The sequence below is a fragment of the Zalophus californianus genome, chromosome 2 (assembly GCF_009762305.2).
Source record: "Zalophus californianus isolate mZalCal1 chromosome 2, mZalCal1.pri.v2, whole genome shotgun sequence".
Taxonomy (NCBI): domain Eukaryota; kingdom Metazoa; phylum Chordata; class Mammalia; order Carnivora; family Otariidae; genus Zalophus; species Zalophus californianus.
Window position 1 is genome coordinate 159,261,500 of NC_045596.1, and position 10,494 is coordinate 159,271,993.

Consider the following 10,494-nt stretch of genomic DNA (forward strand, 5'->3'; position numbering starts at 1 on the left):
ACCCAAAGATCACCAGGTCAGGAGTTAAGTCCTACGGGTCTTTGTGTCACCGTCACATTTAGCACAGCCCTAAAATGGGGAGTCTTTTTTTTTTTTAAAGATTATTTATTTTAGACAGTAGGGGGAGGGGCAGAGGGAGAGAGTCCCAAGCAGATTCCTGCTGAACATGGAGCCTGACACAGGGCTCCGTCCCATGACCCTGAGGTCATGACCTGAGCTGAAATCAAGAGTTGGCCACTTAACCGACCGAGCCATCCAGGTGCCCCTAAAATGTGGAGTCTGTTCAGTGAGTTCTACAGGCAGCCAGGGAAGAAGGAAGGAGGGAGGGAGGGAGGGAAGGATGGTTGGAAGGAAAGAAGGAAAAGACGTTCAATGCTGAAAACCTTCATGTCTTTGGACAGGTAAAAGTGCTGTCTTTAGGAACAGCCATGAGTGGGAACTGGGGGTGGGGCATGGTAGGTGGCCAGGAAGGGTTGGCTCTAGGTGGCATGGAAACTGGGAAGGATCAGCTCTCTTCTGGCAGTTATGGAATCTGAGGGAGCGTGTGCCAGTTGAGAGGAGGGCAAGAGAGGTAGGTCCCTTCAGCCAATCTCCGCTTCTATTGTATTTCTCCTGGCAGTAGTGAGTGGAGCTGGGGTGCGGTGCAGGGGGTGGTGGTAGGGGGGGTGTGCTGATGCCTTTGGTGACAGGAGATAAATGAATCCATCCTAAAGAGCAGCTCCTTTTCTAGAAATGTAGCAGTTCAACTCTTGACTTCACTGCCTTGGAGTTTTAATTAAATGTCAAATATAATTTAAGACTGCAGTCCTGATGGGTGTATGAACATGGAGTCCAGTGCCTCATCTTTGTGGGTCTCCCCACTACATACCTAATTTGGGGGGTTAATTGACCATTCTTTATTTGAATGTGACATGAGAAATCATTTGATTTCCCTTCTCCCCTCATCCTTGGTTTTGAAAAAATAGTTGGAAGAGTCAAAATCAAAAACAAAACCAAAAACTTGCATATGTGTTCCACATAGAGAAAGATCTAGGTTGGGACCTGGGTGATTTGAGATGTGTATTTGATCTGCAGTGTTCCTTTCCCCAGTCAGGCTGGGGGTGGCATAGTTAGTGCCCCACTTTCTCTGCTCGGCACTTGGTGGCCCCCCAACTTCCCCTGCCCATCTTGTGGGAGTAAAGAGGAGGGAGCCAGGGACCCCTCTCCCGGCTGCTGGATGCAGTCAGCCACAGCCTCCAGGATTGCTGCAAAACGTGAGAGCGGTTTCTCCAATTGCCCTGTGCAGGTGAGCTCACTAAGCCCGGAGAGGGAAGCGGCTGAGGCCACCGGCTGGGTTACAGCAGAGCCAGAAGCACAACGGAAGCCTCTCTGAGCCGTGCTAGCCATTGTTTGAAGCAGTGGGTGTCACATGAAAATAATTAGGCTAACTTCATCTCAATTCACTTCAGCATGTATGAGATGGGGAGTGTATTAGAGGCTGCGGAGAAGCGAACTCGTCCTGGACGCTACTCAGAGAAGGTCGTCTATGTCTCTTAGGCGGTGATAGGTCTTCCTTTATAGGATCGATGTCATTGGTTTCTTTTCTTTTTTTATTAAAGATTTTTATTTATTTATTTAACAGAGAGAGAGAGAGAGAGAGAGCACAAGTAGGCAGAGCGGCAGACAGAGGGAGAGGGAGAAGCAGGCTCTCTGCCGAGCAGGGAGCCCGATGCGGGACTCGATCCCAGGACCCCAGGATCATGACCTGAGCCGAAGGCAGCCGCTTAACCGACTGAGCCACCCAGGCGCCCCTATGTCATTGGTTTCTAACACAACTCTGTTGCCTCCTTGTTGGAAGCTCTGTAAACCTCTCCGTTGAACTCCTTTGCATGGCAAAGTGGGCCTTTTATACCCCAGTCCGGCCAGACCAAGCCTCCCTGCAGCCCCAGGCACGACCTCCGGCCAGAGCTGCCTCCGCCGGGACGGCCCGCTTGGGTCGGTTAGGATGGCGTCGGGTGGCACGTGCAGGATCCTGGCACAAGCATGGGCTCAGTCCGTAGGACCTTCTAACTCTCCCACGACAGGAAGACAGGCCATTGCTGGACGTTTGGCTATTCAGCAATGCTGTCAGAATTCCGGGCCTCTTCTCCCTTCCCGCTCTGCCATCCTCAGCTTGTCCGCGTTCGGTTGTCCTGCTCAGGGCAAGGGGAGAGAAAGGCACAGCAGCAAATCCGTCTGTTCTTCTGCTCGGGGAAGCCAAGGCTGCCCCAGAACCTTCCCCGACAGATCTCCTCTCACATCTCACTGGCCAGACCTGGGTTATGTGACCGCTTCTGGATACGAGAGCCTGGAAAGGCAAGCATCTGGCAAGGGGGATGAGGATTTCATGACTGGTTCACGGGAATGGGTTGATGTCTCCGTTCCCTCAACCCTTAAGTGGGGATAATTTTGAGGTGTGAGTCACACTGTTTCCCAAGATCCTCTCTGTGGGCCTGAGCTTCAGACACCCACTGAGGTAGCGGGCTTAGTAAGACACATCTTCTGGACCACTGCCCTCTACCTTGCTGGTGTTCCCGGGACCTCCCAGGTTAGCCACCTTGCTCCTTGGCCCAGGGTGCGCTTCCGGGGTGATCCAAACTAGGACGTGGTCTTAGTCATCTTGGTGTTTCCAGAGGCCAGCATAGTACTGACTTTAGAGCAGACCCCCAGAAGTTCTGTGGAATGAATAACTGGGTAGCCGGGGAGGAAAGGCATATGCCCAGAGTTAAGCCTAGTTAAGTCACAAGGCAACATGTCTCATGCAGCGTTGTGGTACAGACATTTACTGCTCATCAAATATCTCTGTGCTGCTCTGCATTTCCCGTCCTTCTTGTGTTGGGGGAGCCATGTGACACGCCCTGGCCAGTGGCCGGGAGGGGGCATGACACATGGCGCTGCGTACAGCATTCTAGCTCTCTCTTTCCTGCCACGGTTACCTGAACTCCGTGCATGCACACAGCAGGCTGTGCAATGGGACACGAGCAGCCTAGATTTCTGAGCTCCTGCCTGGAGGGCACCGGACCGGGGTGAACTTTGTATGAGTGGGAAGCAAGCCGTGTGAAGCCATGGGGAGTTTCTTTTTTTGTTATCACAGAGTAATCTAGCCTGACCTGCATGACTCATTCACCAACCCTTATTTTTGAGCTCTTGCTATTTGGTTCCTGGTGCCGGGGAGAGAGGCAAGCGGAGAGGCTGAGTCCCTGTCCTTGGGGCTTGTCGTCTTGTTACGTACGCCAGGTGGTGGACAGGGGCCTTCCCTCCCAGGTGGGAGCAGCTCTAGCCTGGCTCCCCCTCCTCTCCTCGACGCCTCACTCCTGACCCTCTGGTGGAGAAATTAGGCAGATTATAGGTTTGTGGGGCAATGGAGGCTGGAAGGCACTAATACCCAATGTTTTTAAAAAAGTCTTGATTGCAACTCACGATGGAAAATATAGTTTACATTTCATTAGTATGCAATACATAATATGTATATGGGCCGGGATCAATATCACTGGCAACATATTCTGATATTTGGTATTCTATTCAATTTTGTTAAAGAATACTCATTGTGGCCCACTGAATTGATTTCCATGACCCTCTAATGAGTCTGCAGTTTGAGAAAAAATGAGTCTGTGTGATAGAGACTTGAGGGAGATAGAAAGTGGTGGTAAACACTGTAGCCTAGGGGTGGGTCTAGGGGTGCTTCCTATAGGAAAGTCCCTTGGGCAGGGTCCTGGAGGAGGGGCACGAGCTGGGTCAGTAAGGGAAAGTCATTCTAGGGGAGAAGCCTGAGCAAGACCATGGAGGGTAAGCCTAGCTGTTTGGGGAATAATGGTTAGCCTACCTGTAGGGGAGTGGCCATATGGGGGTAATGGGAAATAGGGGAACAGGCTGGGGTGATACTCCAAATAGCTCCTACCTGGAATATCTCTGACCCCTGGAAGAACATGGGCTTTGACCAATCAGAACATCACCTGTTGTCCCCCCTCTCTCCTGGAGCGATGGTACCAAGGTATGCCTGACAGTCTTTCTGGAAGAAAGACATGCAAAGCAAGAAGTTAGCTGTGAACAAGAGTGGGGGATGGTGGTGGAGGATAGGAATGGCAGGTTTGGGGACCAGAACCCCTTGTGGGATGGAAAAACATCTCTGCATTATGCTCCTTGCTAAAGAATAATCTTATTATCTTTTTCTATGCTTCCAACCCCCTCAGGATTCTGAACATCTCATTCCCAGGTGAGGATCCTGTCTGGCTGAAGCCTGGGAGAGATCAGGACTCAGGGAAGGTCAGGGGCAGATCTCAAATAGGAACACCTGTGCATGCTGGGGCAGACAGGGAGGCTGCTGAGACACCTGTGTTCAGTGTTGCTGGACTTAGGGCTGAGGGAGGCATTGGGGATCCGGCTTTAGGTCCAGCCAACAAATTTCCTTTGCCATGAGTTTCAGGATCTAATAAAGGAAGTATAACAACGTCTGCCCCGCTGAACTCAGAATTATACCATGAGCATGTGATGAGGAGCAGTTAGAAATCACCTTGAAATGAACAAGTGGTTTATGAGCATAAGCACTGCCTTGGGGTGGGAGAGGGAGCACTTTCCTCCCGACTTACCTAAGAAGGAAAATTTTTGTTTAAGTAACACGAATGTTATAGAACTGTCCAAAGTACATGATTTCAGCAATGAAATTTGTGGGACCTAACTCGTGGTTCTCTTAGTTTTATAACAGTGTGAAAATAATACATTCTTCATCAAGATTAGAAATAAAAACAATAATAAAAATCTCACATTTACTGTGTGTTGATTATGTGTCAGCAACTCTACCAGGCACTTTGCATCTCATTTAATTCTCACAACCAACCTGTGCAGTGCATACTATTATCATCTTCATTTCGCAAAGAAAAACAGTGAAAAAGCTGGTATAACTCAACTGATGATGACATAGCAAGTGTCCCACCTCACGGGGAGAGCCGTGAGCAGAGTCCCTCCACTTGTAAGTGTTGTCATGCTACGCCTAAGTGCACAAATGCAAGGTCCCCTCCTCTGCCCCACCCCCCAGCTGTCTAGGGCCATCTTCCCCACAAACACAGCCATGTTCTGCTCCCACCCCACACCTCCTCTCCTCTGGTTTCTCTCTGCCAAGCCTCTTAACTTCCCAAGAGCTTGGGTAGGAGTGTGGTGTATGGAGCAAGTGCTCCAGGAGCAGAATAATCCTGTCACTTTCTCTGAGGTCTGCGCCATCCTACAGTTATTCTGGGACAGGGCCTGGAGAATGGGTAGGGGCGGGCAGCCACCTGGGAGCTAGGTTGGGAGTCTGCATGCCTTCTCTCTCCCACATGTATAGCCACCAATACCTTTGGGAAGCTTATGGTTCTTACCAGGTCTTCCCTGAGATTCCATGCATTCCAGGGTCCTCCCTGTTTTCATCTGCTTTTCCAGATCTTGCCTCCCCCTGCACCTCTGCAACCGCCATTGGAGGTCAAGCTCCAGGCACACCTCCTCCATGAAACTTTTGTCTTTTGTACTCAGGTGCATCTTTCCTTCTTGGCACTCTGTCGACATTTGGCCTCATGGGATCCTTACTGTTCATATTGTGAAGAACATGTTGAGCTGAATGTTATCAGTGAGACATTCCACAAGGTAGTTTAAAAGGGCTTCTCCCATTGGGACACTCTAATGTGTTTACAAACCCACTTAGACTTGCCTCTGTCCACCCTTGATAGATCTTTATGAGAGAGGATGGTTTAATGAGCTTGAATTCCTCATCCACCACTTTCTATCTGTGTGCTGTTGGGCAAATCAGTCCATTTTCTCAACCCCCAAATTAGGACAATGATACCTCAAAAGGTGGCTGTGAAAATTAGAAATAATAGGTAAAGCACCTAGCACAATGCCTGGTTTTAATAAACTGTCCTGGGGTAGTGGAACCAACCAGGACTGGAAGAACTGAGGTTTCATCCCGGCTCTATGACTCTATGACTGTTCAACTGAACTTCAACAAGCTATTTCTCTCTTTGGAGCCTCTGTTTCATTTGTGGAATTAGCAGGTCTGGATGGTATTTGAGGTCTTTTCCAGTTTTTTTCTTTTCTTTTAAAGTTTTTATGTATATATGTATGTTAATGCCAGTAACCATACAGTGTAATATTTGTTTCAGGTGTACAATATGGTGATCAACACTTCCATACCACACCTGGTGCTCATCACAGCACGTGTCCTCCTTCATCCCCATCACCTGTTTAACCCACCCCCCCACCTCCCCTCTGTAACCATCAGTTTCTTCCCTAGAGTTAAGAGTCTATTTCTTGGTTTGCCTCTCTCTCTCTCTATTTTCTCCTTTGTTCATTTGTTTTGTTTCTTAATTTCCACACATGAGTGAAATCAAATGGTATTTGTCTTTCTCTGATTGACTTACTTCACTTAGCAAAATACTCTCTGGCCCCATGTATGTCATTGGAAATGGTGAGATTTTGTACCTTTTTATGGCCGAGTAATATTCCATTATTTACACACACACACACACACACACACACACACACACACATTTGGTATATATATATATATACCACATCTTCCTTTCTTCCCTTTAGATCTAGGGTTAGAGTTCGGGTTAGGGTCAGGGTGGGGCACAGGATGAGGGTATGTGTCTGGTATCCTGCAGTTCAGAGACCTCTTCAGATTGTTAGGTTTAGGTTAGCATTATGGTAAGGGTTAGGCGTTAGACATTATAGGTTATGGGTTGCAGTTATGTTTAGTGTTAGGGACACGGTTAAGGTTATGGTATGTGCTTGGTATCATGTAGTTCAGACACCTCTCCAGGGGAGAAAAACCCTAGACTTCTGCTGGGGTGAGAATAGACATGGCAGCCGTCTACTGAGCTGAGCCAAGGAGGGGATTTGGGCCTCTGAATGCTCTTTAAATAGATATTCAATTGTACCTTCTGTTTTTGTCTCTACCTCCATACCCATTTTCAAAAATATTGCCAATTCTTAAAGGTTTGGTATCTTCCTGAGAGTAACTAGGCTGTTTCTCAGTTTTCCCTATCCTGTGTTTAGGAACCCACTTAGTCAGATCTACGGTGAGGGTGAGGGTCGGGGGGTGGGGGTTCTGGTGAGGGTGAGGGTGGGGTGGGGTTGCTGTGAGGGTCAGGGTCAGGGTCAGGGTTAGGGTGAAGCTGTGTGCCTGGTAACCTGCAGTCAAGAGTTTTCTCCAGAGTGTGAGGTTTAGGGTTAGTGTTATGGCACTGGTTAGGGTTAGGGGTTAGTGGTGAAGTCAGGGTTAGTTTAGACTAGGGTATGTGCCTGGTATCCTGCAGCTCACAGTTGCTGTTCTTTTCTTCCCCACCCCCAAGTTTTTATTTACATTCCAGTTAGTTAATATATTGTGTTATATTAGTTTCTGGTGTAGGATCTAGCGATCCATCACTTCCATCCAACACCCAGTGCCCATCACAAGTGCCCTCCTTAATGCCCATGCCCTGTGTCACCCATCCTTCCACCCATCTCCCCTCTGGTAACCATCAGCTTGTTTCCTGTAGTTCAGAGTCTGTTTCTTGGTTTGCCTCTCTTCCAGTTCTGATGTTGTCTCCGACCCAGCCCCCACCCCCACAAGGCCTAGATGAATGAGCCCAGTAAGACCCAACTGGCTCCCCTGAGCTGCGTTTCGGAGGTGCCTGCTTTCCCAGGGGACCTGGTTTGCCTCTCCTTCGTGGCTAGGGAAGCCTGGGCTCTTCCCTGTGTGAGGCCGGGCTTGGAGAGGAGAGAATGGGCAGGAAGGAAAGAGGGAGGGCATCTGAGAGGACAGCGTGACCTTGAAGTTGAAATCCTGTCGTTAGCCCAGAAATGACAGGTTAAGGAGGGGCTCTGGCGTAATGCTCTTCTCAACTTTAATTACTATAATTCTGAGAAGACTTGAGTCTAAGCCTTAGAATTCCTCCACGGAAAAAAACCGTGTCTTTGCAGCGTCCGCAGACAAGGACGTTAGCGAACTGGCAGTCAACGCTCCATCAACTCCCCACACAGGGAGCGCGGCCACTGACAGATGGAGGTGTGTTTGCAACATGGGTCAGAGCCTGCCGAGCACCTTCCGCGCGCCTGGCTCCCCTTTCCCTGCGATCACCTGGCTACTCAGCCGGTCACAATTACAGAGCTATGAAGACAACGTCTATTACCTCCTGGGGAGGGGCGAGGGGACAGAGCAATTCTGAATGTGGCAGAAAGAAAAGGTAGGGAAGAGTCAGGGACGTTGACTTTGGGTATCTTTGTACTGGATGGCAGGTCCATGTTTAGAGGGGTTGTGGGGTCCTCTCTGTGTAGTCCTGGGGGGGATGCCTTCTGCGTGTGTGTGACCATGATGGTGAGTGAGGGGCAAGGAACAGCTGGTGGGGCTTGGAGAAGCCTGGCCTCCACTTAAAGATCTTGCTCATTCATCACGCCCAGATAGCCTGGAACCTTTCCTGATTCTGGAAATGATTATTCAGTACTTTCAATGTTGATTCTTGGCAAAATTCCAAAACAGATGACTGAGACTGATGATTTGTGAGTTCTTGGAAAAGAAAGGTGATTGCTAGAAGCCAGCATGAGTTCACTTAGAACAAAGCAGATCAACCCACCTCCTTTCCTTCTTTTTGACAGCTGTTAGATTGATAATCAGTGTGGCAGGGCACTTCTGCTCAGCGGAGGGTGGAGGGTGGTAGGTGAGAGTTACCCTTCTCCTAGTATTGTCCATGTGTCCATGGGACTTAGGTACTGTGGGGTGGGTGGCCTTGTGGGCTCTCCCTCTCACAAGTCTCTATTTTTATTCTGAACATACACAGCAGTGGGGTGGTCCCCGCAGAGACTGGGGAAGGGGACCCCATTGCCACATTGCCACATTGGATGGCTGCATCTAAGGCACACAGGCAGGCAAGAGCAGCATGGCTCCCTGGGGGGACCTCACCAGTAGATAAGGGGGAGTCCTGCCCGGGCCCAGGCCTCCAAGACCATTAGCACGAGGCAGGAGGATGTATGTTGGAGTGGAGCTGGGAGGTGGCTCTGGATTCCATAGTGGCCCAGGGCAAATTTAGAACACTGGGGGCCTGGGAAAAGCTTTGGACTTCCCATTAACAGTGCAAGACTTGGGTCCTGAGTCGATGTGGTACCCTCTCTCTCGCCTTGGAGAGCCATCATGGCCCCTGTAAGGTAGACAGACATCTATGGCAAGACCAGTAAGAGGATCTAGCCTCCAAGTTTCTGCTTTCTTTGCAGGTAGTAGCCAGGTAACCTCAAGGAGGGCTGAGTTTTAGACAAGTGTATACAACCCTGGGAATTCTTAGTAATCTTTGGGAATCAGACCCTTGGTTAAGTGCAGTTGAGGGCTCGGAGCCATACTAACTTGGGCATGAAAGGAAATGTGACCACATTTTATATGTAGAGGCTGATGAGACCTAGCTACTTGGGCTGGTCAATCTTTGAACTCACAAGTGTAAAATCACAAATGGCAGCCTTGTGAAGAAATGATAAAAATGATCTTCTGTTGGTAGTGCCCTTGGGTGGGCCCATAGTGTCCCTAAAGGGGATGCCTTAAATCTCAAATCTCAGTCGAAAAGGGAGACTCCTAGTATGGTGCCATAGAACTCAGCCCTAAACCCTCTTCAGTTCAGTGATTTCACTGAGGATGTGGGTGAAGACACAGAGAGCAGGATTATTAAATTTTTAGATGACAGTTAGAAGGGATAATTGAGGTCCAGGGAAAGAGCTGAGGGCTTGAAAACATCCTGATAAGCTGAAATGATGCCTGAAACAAACAAGATGAAATTTAATAGGGACAAATATTAAGCCCTATATTTAGGTAATAAAAATGAATTATGTAGGTACAGTATGGGGAAGCAGGATTTCAAATTAAAATTGTGTGGCGGGGATACATTGAGCAGAAACTGCCTGGTGGGGGCAGCAGAGAGGAGCCGCTTTGTGGCGCTCACTAGGGAGTGTGGACCCAGCAGGTAGGGATGCTGGTCAGGGCAGTAACAGGCACGGAAGCACAAGGGGACAAGCCGGCCCGACATGGGCAGGGGAGGGCTGGTCTGCAGCACACAGGCTCCAGGTATGTGGGTTGTCTGAATCCAAGGGAGGCTGGGCGCCTTGTGCCTTGAGTCACTTCTGTCCCAGGCCTGCCACCCTGGTCAATTCTCTTCTCAGCTGGGGTTTGCCCAGTCCCTGAAGGGGCTTTCCATGCCCGCTAGCCCCGTAGGGGGCAAAGACTGGAAATGACAAGCTTCTTGAGATGGAAAACGGATAAGTGACAGCCTGAGGGTAGGAAGGAAAGAGCTGGGTGGGAGGGGATCTGAGGGGGAGGAGGAGGAGACCTTTGTGGTGATGGAACAGTTCTGTATCTTGATCGCAGCACTGGTTACATGAATCAACACCCATGAGAGAAAATGGCACGGAACTGTATACACACGTTGTACCACTGTACCTCATCAGTTTCCTGGTTTTGCTATTGTAGTATAGTCATGTAAATTGTAACCA